The sequence below is a fragment of the Etheostoma spectabile genome, chromosome 10 (assembly GCF_008692095.1).
Source record: "Etheostoma spectabile isolate EspeVRDwgs_2016 chromosome 10, UIUC_Espe_1.0, whole genome shotgun sequence".
In the NCBI taxonomy this organism is placed as follows: Eukaryota; Metazoa; Chordata; class Actinopteri; order Perciformes; family Percidae; genus Etheostoma; species Etheostoma spectabile.
The window spans coordinates 21430983-21454321 of record NC_045742.1 but is presented as its reverse complement, the minus strand read 5'-3'; the positions used below and the strand labels follow the sequence as shown (position 1 = coordinate 21454321).

General features: G+C 38.9%; 1 long non-coding RNA gene across 1 annotated transcript; it reads left to right on the top strand.

Moving 5' to 3' along the window:
• Positions 1–1607: 1607 nt before the first annotated feature.
• LOC116697145 (uncharacterized) lies at positions 1608–22544 on the top strand. Its single transcript, XR_004333936.1, has 3 exons — positions 1608–1692; positions 16116–16130; positions 22534–22544. It is a non-coding gene; the product is annotated as an uncharacterized LOC116697145 (long non-coding RNA).
• The last annotated feature ends 795 nt before the right edge of the window (positions 22545–23339 follow it).

Genomic DNA, 23339 nt, shown 5'->3' with positions numbered 1-23339 from the left:
CATGGCCAAGGACATTTGCTCCAGGCTCTGAAGAATCCATTAGATTTATGTTGCATTTGTTTACTCTAATTGTTCTGGAATTGTTTCAAAAATAAATAATGAAAAATTATAACCACAAGGTAGAAATTAAGGCAGCAGAAACAGGAGGACCGCATTTAAATTAAGTTAGAACAAACTTCATCTGCAATCAGTGTATAGATGCCTTCAGTAATTGTATTATTGTTGAATTGAAATATAAATTAAGTTCTCACTCAACCCATAATAAATTGAGTCTGTGTGTATTCCAAAGGTAGGCAAACAACTGAACAGGTCATTTCCCATGCTGCCTCTTTAGTCTTTGTTACAATTAAAGGCAATTTGTTCATTAACCTGGAACCATTCACGCACGTTCCATTGTCTCAGTGTATTGTTTGTAATTGTTTGTTTGAATAAATACAAAAAATAAAAGAATTTGATGCCCGAAAAGAAAAAATGAGTATGCGTTTGAGAATAGAGCTTTAGAGTAAATATGGTTTACAGAAGAGAATTGTGGGAAAACTAATTCAGCCCTTCAATTACCACACCATACTACATCTTCATCTCCAGTAAACAAGCTTCACATTTTTGTAAGCCTGTGAAGAGAGAGGTTGTCTTAGAACAGTTGGACCTCCTAGCAATCAGGAAAAATAAGCCAGTAAAAATAGTTCAAAGAGCCATAACAGCGGTTCTCTGAAAATCCCTTTCATCATTTATCTTCTGAACCTCTCTATCAGCAGAAAGTGCTTCGGCGGCACTGTACCATCATCACAAACAAAGACAGATTTAGCTTTAAAAGAAACAACGTATGCCTTCGCCGGTTTAGTTACACACTCCAGCCAGGAACGGTAATGACAATACTGCAAAGCTCGCCCTCGATATATGTTGATTAAGTGCTGTCATGGTAACAATACCAGGTGATCAGCTTTGCTCGACGTGTCAAGCATTTCTTATTGTCACCACCTGAAGCGTTGGATTAGTCAAAGCCTTAAGTGCGGGTTGTCTGAGAATGCCTCAGTGACATATTGTTAAATGTCTGCCAGCTATTGAGCTTGTGGGGTATCATCTGTAGCCCACAAACAGGGCTGAAATTAATAAATGATGCAGCTTGAAAGGACTTGTTTAGAGTTCAGTGAGACAAGCTGTCCTGAATAGATTCAGAAGATCACATGTCAGCAGGATACAGATATATTCTTACTGGACCAAGGTTGTATGTGTCAGAGAAATTGTATCCAGCTTCCTGATAGAGTTCATTTTTCTCCCTCATGGAGAAGGACTGGGAAATTTATGAGACTGGATGACCTAACAGGCCAAAAGTTACACTGGTATTTTATACTGCATATGAGCAAACAGAGGCTAGACAAAGGCTTTTTGTGAGTGTGTTTAAGGTCTACACGAACAAACAAATCCAGCCACAATGTGAAGCTAATTAACAATAAGAAAGAAAAGGTGGCTGACTGCTGCTGTGAGTGTAAATATGCACACAGACAAAGCAAGAAGAAACTAGAAATCACTGTTCAGTGTGACACAGTGCAACAACAAAAAAACAGCCCTACAGTAAAGATCCCATTCTAAAACTTGGTGTTTTGGGCGCATGGGTGGCTCACCTGGTGGAGCAGGCGCTCATGTGTAATGGTTCACTCCTCGACACAGCAGCCACAGGTTCGACTCCGCCCTGTGGCCTGTAGCTGCGTGTCGTTCCCCCTCACTCTCCCCTTTCATGTCTTCAACTGTCCTGTGTAAATGGAGGCCTGGGATGCCCGGAAAATGATCTTTAAAAGGAAAAAAATAAAGTTGGTGTTTTGCTTTATGACACGGCACCATCTTGCCTCAGCACTTTGTGTCCATGTACTCCCAACCATATGTCAGTGACATTTTTTTAACATATAGTGCATTAAATATAAAATACAGCAAATAATGACATTGCATGGATTATTTTGCAAATACAAATTAAATGGGAAATTAAACTTGAAAAGCCCATCTGTGTTTTTTAATCTCATAAATCACATTAATAGCTGTTCAGACTCGGAGCTAGTGCATAGTTTCTGCCGCGCCCATAAGGAAATCTAGGTAATGACAACAAAAGTGTTGCAGTATCCACATGATGCAGGCCTCCGTGATCTCTCACCACACCCTCCCCTCCTCCACGCAGTTGCTAGTCACCAAGGAGGACACAGAGGAATTAAAAACACGATGATCTCTTCAGAAGAGGTAATTAATTATCTTCTGTCTTAAAACATAGCCATACTGAGAAATACAGAGAGAGTTGTGTGGAGCTGGTAGTCTTATTTAGCTTCGTAGCAACTCATTTGGCAATGGCTTGAAAGTAACAATGTTCAGTTTTTAATGTACAGGCTGCATAGCTCCAAGAATTATATGGATGATACAGAAAACTATCTGGTAGCTTGTCTGCAAACTGAATTATGTCATAAAAACACAATGCTTTATAGGGCAGTTGTAAGCAGCTATAAAGAAGGTTTTTACAAATGTTCAGTATTTGGCAGAAATGTCTCCCATGAAGACATTCTTTATATTATTATAACTGTGTTTTACTATATTGCCATTCACCATCTGTTTTATTTTGCAGCCTCCACTTACAGTATGGTTGTCCACGGTGAAGGTCAAGTCACACACACATTAATAAACACTTTTATCTGCTTACAAGTCTGTCAGAGTGTGTTACAAAGCCTTTCAGCAGTGCGACAGTAGGAAGAAACCCTGGACAGACCCAGGCTCTTGGTAGGTGGAGTCTGACGGTGCCAGTTGGTGGTAATGAAAAGTGAAAATTATTAAAGTGGAATGGAACAGTGACTAGAAAAAGTAGTTTGTAGTAGTTTATGGCATAGCAGGGCACTGCATGGCATTACAGGGCACAGCATGAAGAAAAATGTTAAAATGTCCATATCCTCTTACAACTATACTATTATTTATTATTTTTTAACATACAGTATATAACTGTGGATCCAGTGGATAATTGCCCTTAATTGATGACTGTTAACGACTGATTTCTCAGCCAGAAAGATGTCTCCTGAATCGGCAACCCAAAAGCTGTTTTTATTAATGCCTCGTCAATTTGCAAACAATTAATAAAACCCATAAGCCTAATATTAATGTTTCTAATAGTTTTTCCTCTCTCAAAAATGTCAATGACAATGGCAAAATAGGAAAAAAAACACAGCTTTTGCTATGACAACTGATTGGTCAATTGCTTAACCACTTCTCTAAATCAGTATGCAACTAATATCAAACTGCAGGTAACCATGGCAACAACACACTACTTTCATGTCAGTTACTTTTTGTGTCACAAATATAATACAAATCAACTCACTGGTTAAAGTGAAGGCCGCTTCCTATTTTCATAGTATGTAGCCATGGTATAAGCATGCTTAAAGAAACAGGTTAAGTGTTCCTTTATTGTCATTCACAGAGCAATGAAGTGTCATCTGCATTTAACCCATGGGAGTAGTTGGCAGCCTTTTGGCCAGTGCCTGTGATACTTACAGGGTGTTTCAATGTAGAAAATAAGCATGAGAAAATACTTCAGATTATATAGATATTACACAGATTAGATGGCTGTTTTTCACTTCTTTTTTTTAATAGTTTATTACACATCATCCTTGAGATGTTACAGTAAAAAAAAAAGAAAAGGTTAAAATCATTCCCAGTAATGTTGACTGTGAGCAAAGCAACACCTGAGCCCCGGAGCAGTAAAAGGCTCTGAATCAAAAGGATTCAACCGTTAGTGACAGTTCTCAGTCTATTAAAACCAATATATGCCACTTAGTGTTTAAGTTACAGCCCATCTGTGTGGCATTCCTGTTGTCTGCATTAACTTGGGTTCCCATAAATCACATCAACACTGTTCAGACTTTAACGTAACTGACAAATCTGAGGGCTGATTCACTTGTTATTGTGCGGGCTGCATATCACCAATTATATACAGTATGTGACACTGAAAACAATGGTACAATAGCTTGTATGCATATTGTGTAAAAACAATACTTTGTCTGTTGTATGTGTATTATTTGATTAACACATGCTGATTAGTGTTTTTTTTTCTTCTCCCTTTTGTATAATTATATAGTTACAAGGAAAAAAATTGTTTGGTTCATTTTTAGGGTAGTGGCTTAAATACAGGGTCATGGTTATTTGGGCTTCTGGTTACATAATCAGCATAAAAATTGACCAGTGAGGCTTGATTAAATGTCTAATTTAACACATAACAGCCATATTTGGGAAACCAACCACTGAAAGGTAGAAAACCCAAAGTGACTGTGAGAAATGGTCTATTTGGTCTCATTTCAAGCTTGAAATACAACATTTTCACTTTTTATTCACATAGCCTCAAGTTCTAGCCTTTTGATTTATGAATCACTTTTGAGTGAGGTAATATATCACCTCAAAAGCTGTTACTTGTGTGACTTTGTCATTTACAGTGATTCTACTTTTCATATTTTATAAAAACAATGATTTTTGGGAGAAAATAAATTGTTATTATGATTATTGTAATGGTTGTCTCTTTTTATTCATCAAGAGCTAAATTCTGCCTGCAGTGTACAGCGCTTCTAAACACAATGTTAGTTTATGAATGTTCAGACTGTTGTGTGAATGACTGAAATATGCAGACGATGACATGTATGAATGTCCAATTAAAATTGTTATAGGAAGCAAGTAATGTTTTCTCTGAAGTTAAACTGTGAAATGACTGTAATTACCTTTACTTACAACTATATATCATGTAACACATTTTAATTAGAGTTAACTAAAATAATAATAATAATAATATATTTTATTTAAAGGCGCCTTTGTTGGCACTCAAGGACACCGCACAGGGAATTCATATATTAAAAACAGCAAAACAAATACTATACATAATAAAACAGCAAAACAAATACTAAACAGCAAAACAAATACTATTCAACAGCAAAACAAATAATATACAGCAAAACAAAACAAATACTATACAACAGTAAAACAAATACTATACAACAGCAAAACAAATACTATACAGCAAAACAAATACTATACAACAGCAAAACAAATACTATACAACAGTAAAACAAATACTATTCAACAGCAAAACAAATACTATACAGCAAAACAAAACAAATACTATACAACAGTAAAACAAATACTATACAACAGCAAAACAAATACTATACAACAGCAAAACAAATACTATACAGCAAAACAAAATAAATACTATACAACAGTAAAACAAATACTATACAACAGCAAAACAAATACTATTCAACAGCAAAACAAATACTATTCAACAGCAAAACAAATACTATACAGCAAAATATTACTTATTACATATTACTATAAAACCCAAGTAAATAGCATTGGAGTTAATGTGTATGTTACAAAGAAATAATAAACTCCCAATCAACCAATTTGGGCAGGAGTCAGGCAGAAGGCTCTCTTAACGGTGTCATGCCATGTGCAAATATACAACAAACTATCGGTCTCTTGGGTCCAAAATGTTTAAATGTGCAGCCCCATCCAGCTAAACTTGGGCTAAAGATAGCATAACTTATTAACTATGTTAAAGTTACAGTTATATGCAAACTGTTGGGTATTGGCATCAATTAACACCTTCAACTTTTAATTAAATGACATTTTGAGGGGCATGTTGCTTAATTTGACCGTGGTTGAAAATTGTACTAATTTCCGCTGGAGCACCAAATGGAAATCATTAAAATGTATTGGTCAAGTATATCATGGCACAAAAAATTTGCAATTATCCTTCTTTTGCCATATCAACGTGCCATATGGAGTGCAAAGTCCTTGAGCAAGTCATTGTGGTATAAATGCAGAGGGCAGATAGGTCAGCTGGACGAATGTGTGGTTAAATGCTTAAAAAAAGAAATATCTAATTTCACACAGAGAATGTCGTCAGAGGAAGATGTGATTGAAGTATCAAGTACCATCACTGGTGGTAGAAGCGATGATCTAGTCTGAAATGCCATGACAAGTGAGTGACATGTGCTGCACAGCACACACAGCAGAACCGGTTGGAAACATCAACAACGCACGTGTTCTGGCAGTGACAACGCTGGGAGCCCTCCGTTTCTGACACGCCATTTTATATCCCAGATTACACCATCAAGAGTTAAAGTGTTTTTATCACACAGCACAGTGCAAATAATTGCTCTTCACATTACCCAAGAGCATGAAATTATGGTTTTTGAAAAAATATATAAGTTTGGAATATTGCAAAATTATAAGATTAAGGACTTTAGGACAGCATCATCTATTACCCAGAGAAAGAGGGAGTTAAGTGAACAGAAAAATAAGTGCTGTTTCAAGCCCGTCTGAGCCAAGCCTAAATTAACTACTAACAGTTTGACCTACTTCATACCCAGCGGGCCTTTTTTTTCCATATTTGCTGATGAGGCCAAAGAAGAAAGTCACATTAAGTGCAGGGAGGGAGGCTAGTCTTTGAAAAACAAATATTTGAAAAAGTGAATAAACAGAGCTCGGCACAGCAACATAAATAAATAACCTCAAATAGCCTTTTCACCTCGGTCTAATTGGCTTTATCTGATTGGCCAACATCTTCTACTTGACTGATTACATGCTATGGAAGAGCATTTTGTTAAACTGTATTAATTACTGTACTGTACGTAGTGAATTATGTAGCTGTATTGGTCTTAGTATCCATGCTATTTATATTAGGCACTGGTCATTGAAAACGTTACCTGAAAAGAAGAAAAAAAACCTGGGGATTTTCTTTTTATTACTGCCAGGCACCCAGTTTTAGTGTCAGATCTATAAAAAAACCTAATATAAACATGAATGTGCACGCACACACACCAGAAAGTAAACAATGTTTATGAAAAACAAACACCGCCACAAGCCCAGAGAGGAAATCGAGGCTCAGAACTAAATTCTTGAATGTGGCGGCGCTTTCCCCTAACGGCAGCCCAATCTGCTGGAACCTATCCCTATGGAGGATTTCTCATGAGCCATGTGAGCTCGCTCGCTCGCACACACACACACACACACACACACACACACAATAACTGGATATCTATTCATCAGACCGTGGTGCGATTAGGACAAACAGGTTTGCTTTTTTGCCAGGTTTGCCATCAACACAGACAGACATCCATTGTTGTTATGCACACCTCTGAAAAATCCCAGAGGTAAACTGCTTTTTAGTATTCACAACATGATGCCTCCCATTAAATGATTTGTTATACTCATCACCAGTGTGACAACTTTACAGAAAAATAATGTGATTACACAGACGTTAAACTTGGTACTGGAAATCAGGTTGCAAAAGCTGATCAGGGGAGTATTGTTGGCTCTTTTTCCCTTCAGGACTCAAGCCACCATGTCCTGCATTAACCCCGTGAACCCTGAAGCAGCCAGGAATAACAGGGCCACACAGTGTGTCCAATAGGATAGCTCTGTTTTAGCACCTGTCATACATCACGCAGCAGCTAATTCAAATATTACTGCAATGAGTGAAAGAGTCTGAGCATGACTTACAGCATGTGTCCCTTGTCTAGCTGCTGTTCAAGACCTGCAGAATACTTTTAGTTATCTAAATGAAACTACATATCAGCTTTATTGTAGTGTAAAATACAAACAATGTGCAAACATCGAGCTAGACAATTTCTACAAAAGCGATTTCAGCAATTAAAAAAAAGGGCTTCTTCTGTTTGTATCTTTTTATCTTCCAAACAAGCCTAATTCAGTAGCAGGTCCTAAAAAAAAAAAGCTTTAGTGTATTAAGACTAAGAGCGGGGCTTCAATTAATACTATTGTTATTCTAAGACAATACAATTTGAATTTGATCTCCTTTATATGATATTTCCATTTGCTAAGTGACAATGACATTGTGGGGCTAACAGATTTACAGCGGTAGTGGAGACATCTTTAGTTTGATTGAGTATTATTTAAAAAAAGAAAGGTTTTTATTTTTGAAATGTTCTTTATACTTAAGTTTGTCTGCCGTCCCGGGTACTGCAGCTACTCAGCTAAGACATATAGCTATCACAAGAACGTTCTGACAGATTTGGAGCGATCAGACAGGATCTCTGTGATCGATTCATCAGGTCTAATGTTAAGCTTGGCCACAGAGCCGGCATTATAAATAAGACTTTATTGAGCCTCTGCAAACTGAAAAGTAGATCATGAAAACAGGAGTTTTAAAGAAAAACTCCCGGTAGAGTATGTTTGTTTTACTTTTGTTTGACAAAAAGCATAAAAGTATATTCTCTCTAGTTCTATCTACTGTCTGGTGAATACTGTTGTAGAGTTAAAACTGTGTTTGACATATAGAGATTTGGTATGGATTTCTTTAACAAAGCTGTTGTATCATTTAGATGGGACTCATCTGGTAGGTTTATTAGACTGGATTTCAACACCAGGAGCTGTCCACAGTCTGGCATGGAATGTAGCTCAGGTTCTCAACAATGAAGGTATTGGTACCAAAACCAGATGACAAATTAAGACTCTGCTTGGGTCTATTTATGTTGTATAACATAGAGTTATGAAATCTGTTTTTATGTAAGCTAAAAAGAAAAAATTTCAGACATCAATAATATTGGCAGAGGGCCAGATTTGGCCCACAGTATTCTCTAACTTCTAAGTACTGTATGAGAGACAGCTAAAAAAAAAAATCCATAGAGCCTCAGAAAGCTCATGTGTCTTTTAGATTGATCTCCGGGTCTAAGGCTGCAGACTCTGGCACCCCCTATTCCTGGGCTAACCTCAACTTTGTCTCCAATAAGCCCAGAGTTAAACCAGGGCTTCGTTAAACTGAAGGTTAAGAATTCACACTCTTTTTCACAAGCTTAGAGTGCTCTAGAGTTGGCCTAGGAAGCTCCAAACTAAGATTTTAAAATTCAAATTCATCAAACATCAGTTAAAAACACTGACTTCGGATGCCATACAGTTGAATAAACATTCAACTATAAAAACACTGTAACAGCACTCAAAATATTTAAGCCTGAGATGATGTCATCCAGAGTTAGACCGGCCATCTGGATGTTTTGGAGGATTCCAGAACATTCTGTGACATCTGCAGTCCACCGTCTGGCCAACGTGGACCGACACACCAGCAGACAAACAGAGACTTGTGTCTGACAACTGGCCCCGGTGAGTGAGCTGCAGGTCCAATGCAATCATAATGGAAACAACTATTTGTCATATTTTTAACTGTATGAAAGATTCTTGCTATAAAAAATAGTACTGTACTGATAAAAAAATAGTAACATTAAGTCATTAAGATTTATTTAAAGGCTGGGTGAGTCTAAAGCATAGAGCCAATATACATTTCCAGTCCATCCCTGATTTCGTCTAGGCCAGTCAGTAAACAAGAAAACTACAGCATTAAGCTGATTGTTGCCATCCTTGGCTTTTTTTCCTCCTAATTTTCACCATCCTAAAAAAAAGAATTGTGCTTAACATGTAATAATTGCCAAACTGCTGAGCTTTACATTCTTTCAGTTTGCTGGCAGAGCTGCTCTCCAACAAACATCGCCAGCACAAACACCAACGTACAGCACTGAAAATGTGTCCTTTCTGCTCAATGACTCACTAAAATGATTATTACTTTTCTCAAACATGTCCTTGTTTATGTTGCTGTACAGAACATGAAAATGCTTGAAACGTGCTGCATGTTTCCTGCCTACAAACTCAACATACCCTTATGCTGACACACTTGGGAAAAAATAGGAACAGTAGATTCACTTGGAAAATAACCTTCAAAAACTCAAACCCACACAACCCTGAGGCAAAATAAGTCATAAGAAGATGACCTTTGAAAGTACCTTCAACTTAACTCCCTATAAGTCCTGTCATGGTACATTTCCCTCGGCATGCATTCTTTTTTGCATCCACAGACATTTCTATCAAAGGAATTCGAAAGATAAGGGAATCAGCAAAGACAGCAGCTATAATGTGCTGTCTGGCTAATGGATATGTATGTGTATCTGTGTTTATTATAAATGAAAATGAGACATAGTGACTGAATTGTTTTCACAGTTTTACTGTAAAGTATTTAATGAATAAAAATGTATCTAAAAACATTCAGGGTGGGACTCTTGTGTTCCTTTAAATGCTAAAGAGATCTTCCTGAGATACTTTTTTTTTTTTACCTTGTTTTGAGTCTCTTTTTTCATTTTGTGAGACTTTAGAGGCATTTTATAACTCCATGGAATTGTCTCATCTTCTCACTATTTGGCGAATGATCCCCGCTCCCTCTTTGATTCCAGTTGTATTCGGAGTAGATAAATCTGAATTCCAGGGCAAGCTCAGCACACCTGGGAATTCTGTTCTCACAAGAGGCAGTTTTTAAAATTCAGATGAGTTTCCCTCCCTGAAATTTAGTGGCAGGGGAAGTGTATTGTTTTCAGCAAAGTATAGGTTCAGGAAGAGTCACGGTCGTCTGGGGAATTTCCAATATGAAGGTAAAATGATTGGCCTCAAAAGAAAATCCATGATCCATGTAGGGCCCTGAGACTGGAAGTCATCACAGGGGAGCTTATTAAAAACATTAATCTTCAGGGAATCAACAAGAACATAGAGCAAACTATTTGCCTCTAGAACATTTGGGTTTTTACAGCCGGGCATGGCCATTACTTGATGACTTCACCAGCACAGCCAAGAAAGGCACTCTGCAACGCTTCTTAGGCTAATCGGGTTTGCTATGCTTTATATTTGCAATGAATGAACACAAAGTGAAGTGGCTTGCCGGCAAACAAGATGGGTTTTGGCTCTGATGCCTTTTGCTGTGCGTTATATAAATGGTTGACCACAAACCTGACCCAATATTAGAAGCAAGTTATGTTTCTGTCTTGATTTACGGTTGTTTTGTGGCTTAAGTATCATCATTACAGCAGTGGCACTCAAGAATAAGTATCCACAGTAAACGGATCCTTGTTGGCTTGTCTTGTGGCTGAGGTGCAGTGTGAAGTATGGTGAATATTACTGAGGATATCAATATAGTGTGGGTTTAAAATCTCTACACCGTATGAGATTTATGGTATAATCATAAGATTTTAAATTTGCATTAACTGATTTATTTAGACACGTGGGAGCAGAGGAAACAAGCTGTGATGGCAACATCACTATTTAAGTTGATATTGTGTACTTGTTAGCAAGCAGTTGCCTATTTACACATCCAGCAGATTAGGAGCAATATTAGCATGCATTCAAAGTCATGCTCCAAGTGTAAGCACAATATTCACTCTCCTTTTAGCTCTGGGTTTTACTGTCCACCTGCTTCTGAGGGAAATATCTGGTTCTTTAGCTATTAAATGCTCCATTATGTTCACCAGCTAACTGCTGCATATTTGCTAACTTTGCTATCATTTGCTTTCTTACTGAGAGTTGGATGAGAAGAGTAATACCACTCTAACGTGTTAAATATGGAGTTGGAGACGGCAGCTTGTTAGCTTAGCTTAGCTTAACATGAAGACTGGAAGCAAGAGTAATTTCCAGTAACTCTGGCTCTGCCCCATTTTTAATAATAATAATGATAATAATAATAATAATAATAATAATAATAATACCTTATCTTATTCCCTTTTCATTGTAATACCTTATGATATGCTTTCAATACCTTCTTATCTTATACGTTTGTGTCATGTATTATCTTTGCCTATTTTTATTATTATTTTATTTTGAAGCACATTGAATCTCCGCCTGTCATATGTAATGGTGCAGTATACAGTATAAATATACTTTACACTTTACTATACAACATTTGCATCTCTTTCTGTAAAAGAGAGTTTAAGATTTACTGCAGCTGAGTAACCATTCAACCCACTGCGGTAATACTACAGGGGAAAAAAACAGGAAAATAAAACACAATTTATAACCACGGTAAAAGCACTATTGTCAAAGCTTCTGGATGGTTTTTAAATTGAGGAGATGACTAAACACTGTAATTAGGCCCATGTTCACAAACAGAGACTTGAGGAGCTCAGAACAACAAGCAAGACACGGATCCATATACTGTGGACGCGTTATTCCTTTGCCTCTTTTGCAGCCAACCACCTGTTCCCTTGTTTACTTGCCAGAGTCTTCATAGATGGAATAATCTTCGAAGACAAGGGGGCTTGTACTCTACCAGACATGATACTCTAGCTAGCACTTGTTGAAAATCAATCTGCAGCCAGATTATTGGACCAAAGAGTCAGGGAAAACAAATAGTTATTTCCATAATTAATCAAGTGAACATGGAAATGCTTGACTTTTTTCTTGTAGACAAAGATAAGCAGCTGGTTGTTGCAGAATTTTCCAACACGTCATCATACCTTAACAATGTTATAGGTTGATTTCCAAAGACTCCCAAACGACACGTAGGACCGTTCTATTCACTGCCACACGGTGGCGGTTTAATCATGTGACCTTTCTATTTATTGTAGAGGCCGCAGTATTAAACACATAGTAAACACTGTGAAACAGAACTAATTAAGGCAACAAAAATGCTTAGCTAGGGTTAGTAAAACATTTAGGATTGGCTTAAAATGGGTTAGGGTTAGGTAACAGCCTAAACTAGTGTGACCATATTTTGATTTCCAAAAAAAGAGGACACTTGGCCCGGCTTGGAAACACAAATTCAGACAGGTTAATGAACATGCTTTATTATGCCTCAATGGTAGACAAATAATTTTATGTAATAAAATAAAATCTGTAACAAAATAAAATGTGAAATAATGTTGTAAATATGACCTATTCTGTGTCAGCTTCAAAATCCAGCTTAAAACCTTTTCAATGTAATAAGATCAGATTTTTCGATGTCAATGTGAGCTTTGAGATATCCAGCACCTTTATTAGACACTGAAACATATGTGCTAGCTTTGCACATGGTGCACTCCGCCTCCCACTCTTCCCGCCCGGGATGAAACGTGGAAAGTTTTTTTGTAGTTTAACTGGGAAGCTGCATTTACGCTTTGGCATTTGTGTGCAATGCTGCTCCCTGTCTGCTCTGCTTCCTGCATGTGCTCCCTGTCTGATCTGCTCCCTGTATGTGCTCCCTGTCTGGTCTGGTCCCTGTTTGCTCTGCTTCCTGCATGTGCTCCCTGTCTGGTCTGGTCCCTGTTTGCTCTGCTTCCTGCATGTGCTCCCTGTCTGCTCTGCTTCCTGCATGTGCTCCCTGTCTGGTCTGCTCCCTGTATGTGCTCCCTGTCTGATCTGCTCCCTGTATGTGCTCCCTGTTTGCTCTGCTCCCTGTTTGCTCTGCTCCCTGTATGTGCTCCCTGTCTGATCTGGTCCCTGTATGTGCTCCCTGTCTGATCTGCTCCCTGTATGTGCTCCCTGTCTGATCTGCTCCCTGTATGTGCTCCCTGTTTGTTCTGCTCCTTGTGTGTGCTCCCTGTATGTGCTCCCTGTCTGATCTGCTCCCTGTATGTGCTCCCTGTCTGACCTGCTCCCTGTGTGTGCTCCCTGTCTGATCTACTCCCTGTATGTGCTCCCTGTCTCACCTGCTCCGTGTGTGCTCCCTGTCTGACCTGCTCCCTGTGTGTGCTCCCTGTCTGATCTGCTCCCTGTATGTGCTCCCTGTCTGACCTGCTCCCTGTGTGCTCCCTGTCTGATCTACTCCCTGTATGTGCTCCCTGTCTCACCTGCTCCGTGTGTGCTCCCTGTCTGATCTGCTCCCTATATGTGCACCCCGTCTGATCTACTCCCTGTATGTGCTCCCTGTCTGACCTGCTCCGTGTGTGCTCCCTGTCTGATCTGCTCCCTGTATGTGCTCCCTGTCTGATCTACTCCCTGCATGTGCTCCCTGTCTGATCTGCTCCCTGTATGTGCTCCCTGTCTGATCTGCTCCCTGTATGTGATCCCTGTCTGACCTTGCTCCCTGTATGTGCTCCCTGTCTGATCTGCTCCCTGTATGTGCTCCCTGTCTGATCTGCTCCCTGTATGTGCTCCCTGTTTGCTCTGCTCCCTGTATGAGCTCCCTATTTGATCTGCTCCCTGTATGTGCTCCCTATTTGATCTGCTCCCTGTATGTGCTCCCTGTCTGATCTACTTCCTGTATGTGCTCCCTGTCTGACCTGCTCCGTGTGTGCTCCCTGTCTGATCTGCTCCCTGTATGTGAGTGTCACAGAGCCGCCCATCAGGCAGCTACTCTGGAATTATGTCACGCAACAAAGTACCGTAGTATTGTGCGCCAGTCAATTTAAGTACATGCTTAATGGTCCCACAAAAAACAGCGAAAATTTGACATTTTCAGGAATTTATAAACCCCCCCCGGACGCCCCGGGCAGTACGTAAAAATTGGACATGTCCAGGCAAAAGAAGACCTTTGGTCACCCTAGCCTAAACACTGTTGTTGCTTCACATATGTAATATCCAGCAATTCTAATATTTAATATATTGCATGCTGGTTTATTGGTTTACTGACTGAATCACAGAACATATGGGTTTAGTTTTTTTTTATAAATCACACTTAGTTCAACTCTGGCTCTGCAGCAAATGTCTTGTGAAATTCCTTTTTTCACATCCCTTAGAAAAGATTTCGACGAACAAACAGTGACTTAGTGACAGACTGGTACTTATTGCTACCTCACCCTCTCGTTCTCTTGCAGAGTTTTAGAGTTTTATTCAGTTTCTCACCTGCCATGCCTGTGTGGCACTGAATAGTTGGGCTGTGATTTTCTGGCAGGTATACGTCAACACATCTCCATCTTTAGCTTTGTGACGATTGAGTATTATGGATTGCGTGTTGGAGAGCACCCTGCAGCAGGAAAACAGCACCAACACAAATCTAAAGTGGCCCCCACCCCTGCAGCTTGCCTTGAGAAGGACCTCCTGTTGTTTCTCCAGGCAGCTCTGCTCAAACACCATGAAAGAATTCAGGTGAGATGTTCCTCAATGATGTGTCAGTAACGACAGAATTAATGGGGAGTATAGACCATGACTTGAATAGTACCTGAATAATACATCTAGTTTTCATATCATTCACACCTGGGTGCATTGCATTCCAGCCACTTTCACAACACAAGAGAAATTTTACTGTGAATTTTAATTATCTCCAATGCACAAAATAAAATAAAATTTCAAGCTGTTGGAAAGCTGTTTACCTATAGTTTTGATATTATATTGACCCACTTTTTTCCCCTTGTAATTATTTCTTTACTTAACTTCGTGTGTCTTGTAGTTTATGGATCCCAACACGACTATGGTCAACTGAAAGCTTTATTGTATCATGTTCAGGTCTGTAAGATATTAAGCTAACAGTTAGCTACTGTAATTTGCTAATCCAACATAATTGTAGCCCAATCATTGCTGACAGGTTTCAAATATCAATGTTATTTACAGCATAAGACTGACACTATTGTATATTCTTATTGACAACAAATCATTAAAAGGCCCAAAGCAATGATGAATTGCTCTAATTAAAATGTACTGTCTTTGCATCCAAATGGTGACAACTACTTCACCAACTACTCATGCCATAAATCTCCATTATTGTCCCAATGTTTACTAAAAAGTACAGTGCCCTGCTGCTACTATATATTTATGAGCTGTTTTTCGGGTATGGGGCTGAGTGCCAGAGGCAGGAAAGTCAGAAAGTAGAAAGAGATGAAATAATACTTCTGTTGGTTTGATTGATTTCTTAACAACAAGAAAAATATGGACATCATCAATATCTACATCAAAATCTATTAAAAGTAGCTTGCCATTGACGTCTGTCATTTTGTATTTATTTCTGAACAACACTTATTTTATATTAAAAAGGATAAGGATCCTACAGAGTGTTTTAGCTATCGACCCCTGAGCCGGCTGATATAAAAATCTTTGCAACTCCTTGCCCGTCGTTTGGAGTCTCATATGGCAAAATTAGTGAACTCCGACCAAACCGCATTCATAAAAAAGAGCCTAGCAGCAGATGATGTTAGACGCCTTCGCCACATTGTTGATGCGGCGGAGGACCGTAAGACCCCAATGCCAATTCGCTCTCTTGATGCAATGAAAGCCTTTGACAGACTTGAGTGGTCATTTTTATGGTCAGTCTTAGAGGTGATGGGCTTTGGCAACACTGTCATTGATATGATTAAAGCTTTGTATTGTAACCCTTCGGCCCGAGTCTTATCAGAGTTTAAACATTATTTCTGGTCCTTTGAGTTAAGACCCCTCCTTACCTGGTTTATTCCAGATGCATCTGTTTGTTGGCGTACCTTAGAAAGTGCTATGACAGAGCCTTGGTCAGTTCATGACGTTCTTTTTGCCAATATTTCTATCAAACAGTGCCAGCTACGCTTTAGCCCCATTATCTTATCAAGATTTGGAGATTGTCTGAAACAAACAGCCATGTAGCTTATTATTCAATAATACAGCACTCCTGATTGGTGGGAGGTCGATAACCGCCCCACAATGGGAGCACAGGGGAGTTCATCGGGGAGTTCTAAAAGACCTTTTTGGCGAGGTTGGGTTGCTACTCTTTTATGACTTACAAAACGCATTCTATCTACCACCACAATCTACCACGTTCCTCATTCTTTCTTTTACCTTCAGTTAAGGTCGACACTCGAGGCATACGGTGTTCCCTTGCAGAGGCCTTTGCCCATCCATCCTATCCGTAAGTTATTTACTATAAAGCCTAAAAACTGTGGTATGGTATCGAGACTTCATCAGTTCTTGGTGATATCTGGCTGTACTGCCCTTTCTATTGAGAGGATCTGGGCATGAGATTGGCCAGAACTCAGTGTCGATTTTGACTGGCATGATGTATGGGCTTACATCCCAGAAGTGTCTTGCAGTCCAGACCATCAGCAGATTCACTACAATTTCATTCATAGGACATATCTCATTCCCGTGAAAATGCACCATATGAAATAGCCCTTTGTGCACTTTCTGCCCACTAAAAGCTCAAGGTACATATCTTCTCATGTTGTGGGAGTGTTCACCTGTTGGTCAGTCCTGGAAAAATATTGCATCCAAAATATCTGCCTTGAGTAATGTCACTGTACCTGGTACTGTCAATGTTTTGGTTCTGAATGACCTGTCTCTAAAGCTCAAAAATGTGCTGTTTTGCTGGACTTACAGCTGCAAAGAGGATGATTGCAACCTGTTGGAAACCACTTCATGACTTATCTGTTCATACATGGATCCTTTCTTATTTGGATGTTGTATACATGGAACTATCTACGGCTCACATTTATTTCTTTGGGATTTTTCTTAATTTGTAGAGTAAAATAAAACAATAAAAAAACATTTGACCACAAAAAACACTTATCTTATATTACACTTATCTTGTCTGCGTTGTCTTTGTCTCAAAATCAGGCTGTGGCACTACTGTCAGCTTATGTTGAATTAACCGCCTGATGTGACAATTGGACCAGATGACAGTGACACGCAGCAAACATGTAAAACAACAACAAAAGTGTAAAACATTGGTCTAGATGACAGTTTACAGAAACATACACTACACCTACCAAAGAAGACACAATGCAAATTTTCTCCAATCTTTCTTTGCGAACAAATGTTTCTACACCAAAAAACAGAGAGAGGAAAGACGAGAAGTAGGGAGATACACCAAAACCACAACAGCAAGAACAATGTCTGCAGCTCACAATCAAGACACACAGAAACAGACACAGACAAACAAACAAGACAGTCCCGCCAGGATTTTGCAAACTTTTTTTGAGATTGTTGCAGCCCAAAATGCCTGATGTTGCGGTAGCCTTTGTAAAGAATTGCAAAAAAAAGTTGCGATTTTTTTGTATAGTTCTTTAAAACTGGAAAGGAACCTTGTTTTGGGGGGAATAAACAACTCTAGGCTGAGTTTTCCTAGTAACCTGGATGTAGCAAATGTTGGTATAATATGAAAATGGCTGGTGGATTTAAGACAAAAAATAATATATTTATTGAATGAATCAAATTTAAACATGTCTGTCAGTGGCTGGTTGATCTTTACATTCTTAGTTAGTTTCCAATCCTGGCCTGGGACACACATTTATACGGTTTAATAAAGTACTTATTGAACTTTAACCAATCATTGCACTTACAATAACGAGCGTAACTGTCCTCAATTTAGGTCATCCTGTGCGTCTCATCTGCGGTTTTTCCTGCATCCATCCTGCATCCTGTGTGTTTGTGTGTGTTTGTTTTTGTACGTCAGTCACAGGGGGAACTCAGCAGCCCCGCCCGCTGCAGAGAGCCGACAGGATGAAACAGAAGCAGCACCACTTCAGAGTAAAAAACAATTACAGCATAGGTTGATGTAAAAATGTATACAACTTGACAGGATGGTCGGAAATGTCTTTTGCTGTACATTTTGTTGGTAAATGTGAGATGTTCGAGTCACACACGTCTCGGTAAACAAGGAAATGAAAATGGTCACATACATGTGATGTCAACCCGTTGTCACTCCCGCTTGGTCATTGGCTCTCAGAGTCACATACTGATATAAAGTCTGGCACGTGGGATTGCGGGAAACACCGGTTATTGGTCAAATTTGCGAAACTGTTGCAGTGATTGGTGAAAATTGCGATTCGCACAAAAGGCTGAATCTCATTTCTCTATCTTACCTCTACCCCTTACCCCTTCCCCTAGGTTTTGCACGTTCACGCAAGACTAAGGGCTGTCCCAATACTCTTTTTGATCTAGGGCTAAGGGTAACACAAAGGTGTAAATGACCCTTGGAGCCAAGTGAGGACGCAAGCTTACTTGAAACCAAGGGTTTATACATATTGCGCAACAGCAACAATGGCTGCCGCATCAAGCCGAGACCTCCATAAATGTAAGTATTTTTGGCATAAATAATTGATTTAAAAATTACAACAGTCTTGTTTTTTGCTCTACAGTCCTGCACATATATACTTGCAACCATGTTCTTAATTGAACCTTTAAAAAAATTGCTAGCTTGCTATACTAATGCTAATTGCTAACTGCTAATGTTACGTTACATTGTTGATTTGCACAACAGTCCCGCATTTCTCTGCCTTAAATGGACTGTATACAGTACATGTCTATAGTTTTAACCATTAGCAGAGAATTTCATTTGATATCTAGTGCTTCCTAACACTATTTGCTTTGGAGACATCAATACGTGCTTTACACATACAGTCCTGTATCACACAGGGACGCAGGAGAAACAAGCAGAAGTTTCTTAAATCATGTGTTCATGTTGTAGCAATTCATTATTGGATTGGTACTGTATTATTGTAATTAATTCCTGTTCATGCACTTGTACATTGTTGTTGGTTATGATATAGGACACTGGTGAAAGAAATGTGAGGGAAAGGTTACTGGCCAACAGGCATCAGACTGGTCTGGAATATCAGAATAGCTGTAGTTTATTTATTTGTTTGGGGTCTTGTGTGTCTTTTTTAGTCTTACACATATGAGTGCCTTTTTATGTATGTGACATGTAAGTTATGGTTGTAATAATTGATAATGGTTTTGTACTACATATTTTATGTAGTGTTTTTGCCTGTAATGTTTAATTTATTGGGCAATGAAGAGAGATTTTTGTTCAAATGTTTTTCTGAACATCAATGACATTCAAAACAGTGAACAGATATATAACACACCGTGTATTGCAAACAGACCTAAGTACTACACATATAAGAACATCTGCCTCTAAACCACCAAAGTGAACAAAAAAATGACAAAAAAATATATAAATACATACATGCATATGACGCTGTTGTCAAAACCCACGCAATTGACATAGACACACTTGCAGACGCATCTTGGAAGTCTGTTATCAATACTGTATGATGATATGGTGGTAACCAAGTGGTGTCCCATTTCATAGGGGTATATCTTCACCCCTAGCCCTTACCACTTGGTTTTAAGGGCCAAGGGCTAGGGGTAAGGGGTAGGGGTAAGATTGGAAAAATGGGATTCAGCCAAAGTCACAGTGATTGCTTGAATTCACGTGAATTGGCGTGATTGCGACATTGCAAAATCCTGGAAGGACTGACAATAGGCATTACCAGAGAAACCGACATAAGTCATAAGGGACCAAACACACACACGAACAGAAGCAAGAAGGTTATAGCACAAGTCTGCAGCAAGGGATTTTAAGGATTCAGCAATGCTGAGCCAAGTGTCCAAAGACTTTTCTGGCGCTCCATTTATGCGAGCCATGTAGAGCTCCATATATATGACATTCAAAAAGGAAAGGGTCCATGTATGAATAGACAAGTCATGAGGTGGTTACAGGTAGCAATCATTCTCTTGGCCGCTGTAAGTCCAGCAAATACAGCACATTTCTAAACTTTAGAAAGCTGAAGGGCTGACAAATCCTTCATAATCAAAACATTGACAGTAACAGGGACAGTATCATTAATCAGGGCAGATATTTTGAATGCAATATTGTTTCAGAACTGACCAACGGCAGAGCAATCCCGGCCCATGTGAAGATATGTACCTTGAGCTTTTAATGAGCAGAAAGTGCATAAAGGGCTGTTAATATTTTTCATGTGATGCATTTTCACAGGGGTGAGATACGTCCTATGAATAAAATTGTAGTGAATCTGCTGATGGTCTGGATTGCGTGATACTTCTGGAATGATAGCCTATACATCATGCCAGTTGAGATGAGACATTTTAAACTATATATTGCATACACAGTATTGTCAGCATATGTATGTGTGTATGTGATTTTTATGATTCGTGTTTGATCTGAGGCCCTTTATTTTGCATTGCTGACAGATGGGCCCCTTTCACAGCCTAGCGGGAAAACACCTGCACTTTTACCTCTGACAACAATGAATTGATCTGCCTTGAGTGTTACTACCATGTCATTATAATCACATGATCCCCTTGCCATCTTTACACAATGGTAAAGACAGTAAGCACATATCTCTAGCTGTCTATCTTGATCATAAGGAGCTGTTTTCAGGTCGGTCTGAATGTTGTTTAAATCATGCTTTCGTGTGCAGATGTGGATTTTGTGACATCAGGGGTAACAACAAATTTAGAATGTCATGGTGATATAAACATGAACCTAAACAAACCAGGCACAGTGCTGATCTAGTGCCAAAGCCTGACAAATACCCGCTCTGCATGGCACCGTTTGCATGAATTCAGAGAAGCCATGCTGATACAATTTCAGGAAGTCCTGGGAAAAAGTGTTCTGTACATCCTTGACTTATATTTGGACCCAGGCAATCAATAGGAGCAGAATTATGAGGCAGTGAAGCGAGTGATTTTAATCTGGGACTAAATATCCAGTAGTGGATTAGTTTCAGACAATTTCATACCTCCAGAGCTCTTCATGAAATATGGATAAGGTAGGAAAGAGAGGGGGGATTATGAAAAATAAAAGCATTTTCCCAAACCTCCTCTTTCGATGGAGGCCAGATGAAAAGTTTTACAGATGGGCAGCTGGAGGATTTCTGGCCACTTTGCATAGCAGATGCACCATCTCCCACAGCCTCGGTTTGGGCACCAGTTTAATTAGAAAGACCCCCTGGTAAGATACCTTTCAACACTGACAGTGGAGTTCCAAAACATGCCCAGATTTTTCCTCATTGTGGGAAGTCTCGTGGTTATTGCTACTGTTAAGCATGAGGCGTGCAGAAAAACAGAGATGTGATGCAAGATGTAAAAAGTTTTTTTTTTACATATGGGGATCATTAACACAAATCCATTCTGTTTTGTAGTCATCACTTTGAAATAGTACTAGCGTTGTAATCTGGGGCAGTAGACATAAATTGGTAAAGACAACCAATATGTATGTTACAATATTTAAAATGTATACCCTTTTCAAATTATCAAGACAGGTCCTTTTTGTTATAATTGAATTTGATCTGTAACTGTTGTTCACATGATTCCTGTAACCCTGTGATCTGACTCGCACACATGCAGCATCTAAAACTATTTCTCCAAGGTCTCTAGAATTTAGTCTCTGTTATGATGTAGTCCACGCTCTATAACGGACTATGTGCATGTATGATTATTTATTGTGAACGAGTCGCTGAAAAACAAAACATGAGCCATAATGTCCAGAAAACATTCCAGTCGCCTCATCTGTTGTAAGTCTTTGTTTTCACCTACGGAAGACGATATCTTCTGGATGAAAACTTTGACTTTCATAGCGGTCGATACAGAAATTTCAATGTAAACAAACACCTCAATTTGCTTAATTTGCAATTGATTGAATGTAATTGGTCCACCATCTTTTCAAATCAATGCTGTTGGCAACAACCACATATTGATGCACCAGTGTTACTTTACACCCTGACTGTAGATATTTCTTATCTTTTGTTTGCTCTCCTGGTCCGTTCCTTTTGGCTATTTTCTACTATGTGCTGTTAGAATAAAGTTTATTTTGGCATTATCTGTGGGCGGCCCCCCATCCATTTAATCTTGAACTGCAGGGTGCCATAGCATTTTCATAAACTGATTACACACCAAAGCTTCAAAGCACAGTAGGCCCTGTTAAAGCACAAGTCACAAACGGGACTCAAATTAACTCCATCGTATCCTAATATATTTTAAACATGGACAATGGGATGATATTAAACAAATATTTGTCAACTAACAGGAACATTATCAGGCACATTTGTGTGTGTGTGTTTCACTAATGATCAGCATGTCATTCCAAAAGAGTTGACACTTTGATTATTGCTTAGACATTTATTATAATTCTTTTACTTTTGGGTTTTAGTTAGTTTTCATACATAGTAGTAGTAATTTATAGACAGTGAATTAACTCAGTTAATATTAATAAATGAATAACTAATAAACAACAATAGAAAAAAACATTTATCTTATTAAGTCAGCAGGCTTTCCTATAATAAATACCAATACATATGCATTTAGAGTATTAACAACTGGCTTGTTAACTTGTTCCCAGTTGATTCTAAGATGTTGGACAGAGCCTCGAGCACGTACACTGAAAATGTGGAAGGAACAAATGATGGAATATGTCGCATGTGAAAAGAGGCTGGGAGGATTTAGTTGGAAAACTGATATACGTAGAACAATGAGACAGGTTTAGTGGGTAATATAACAGATGTTACTTTCCACCACTGGTGAGTAAATACTGATTGTAATAAATGTTAACAGAAGAAGAAACGGTAAAACAAGCTATTAAAGATATTGGGTAATATACTAGTCTTCTATTTTACAAGCATGAAAATAGAAAGCAGCTAACTGGGATGTGAGCTAATGACAGCTTTATTTTTTTTAAACAATAACTTTGCGCAGCGACTGAATGGCTCACCCGGTAGAGCGTGGGCCCCATGCACAGAGGCTCAGTCCTCGCTGCCGCGGCTGCAGGTTCAATTCCGACCTGCCGCCCTTTTCTGCATGTTGTTCCCCCTCTCTCTCCCCCTTCACGTCTAAGCCGTCCTATCAAATAAAATGCAAAAAAAAAAAGATCTTTAAAACAATAA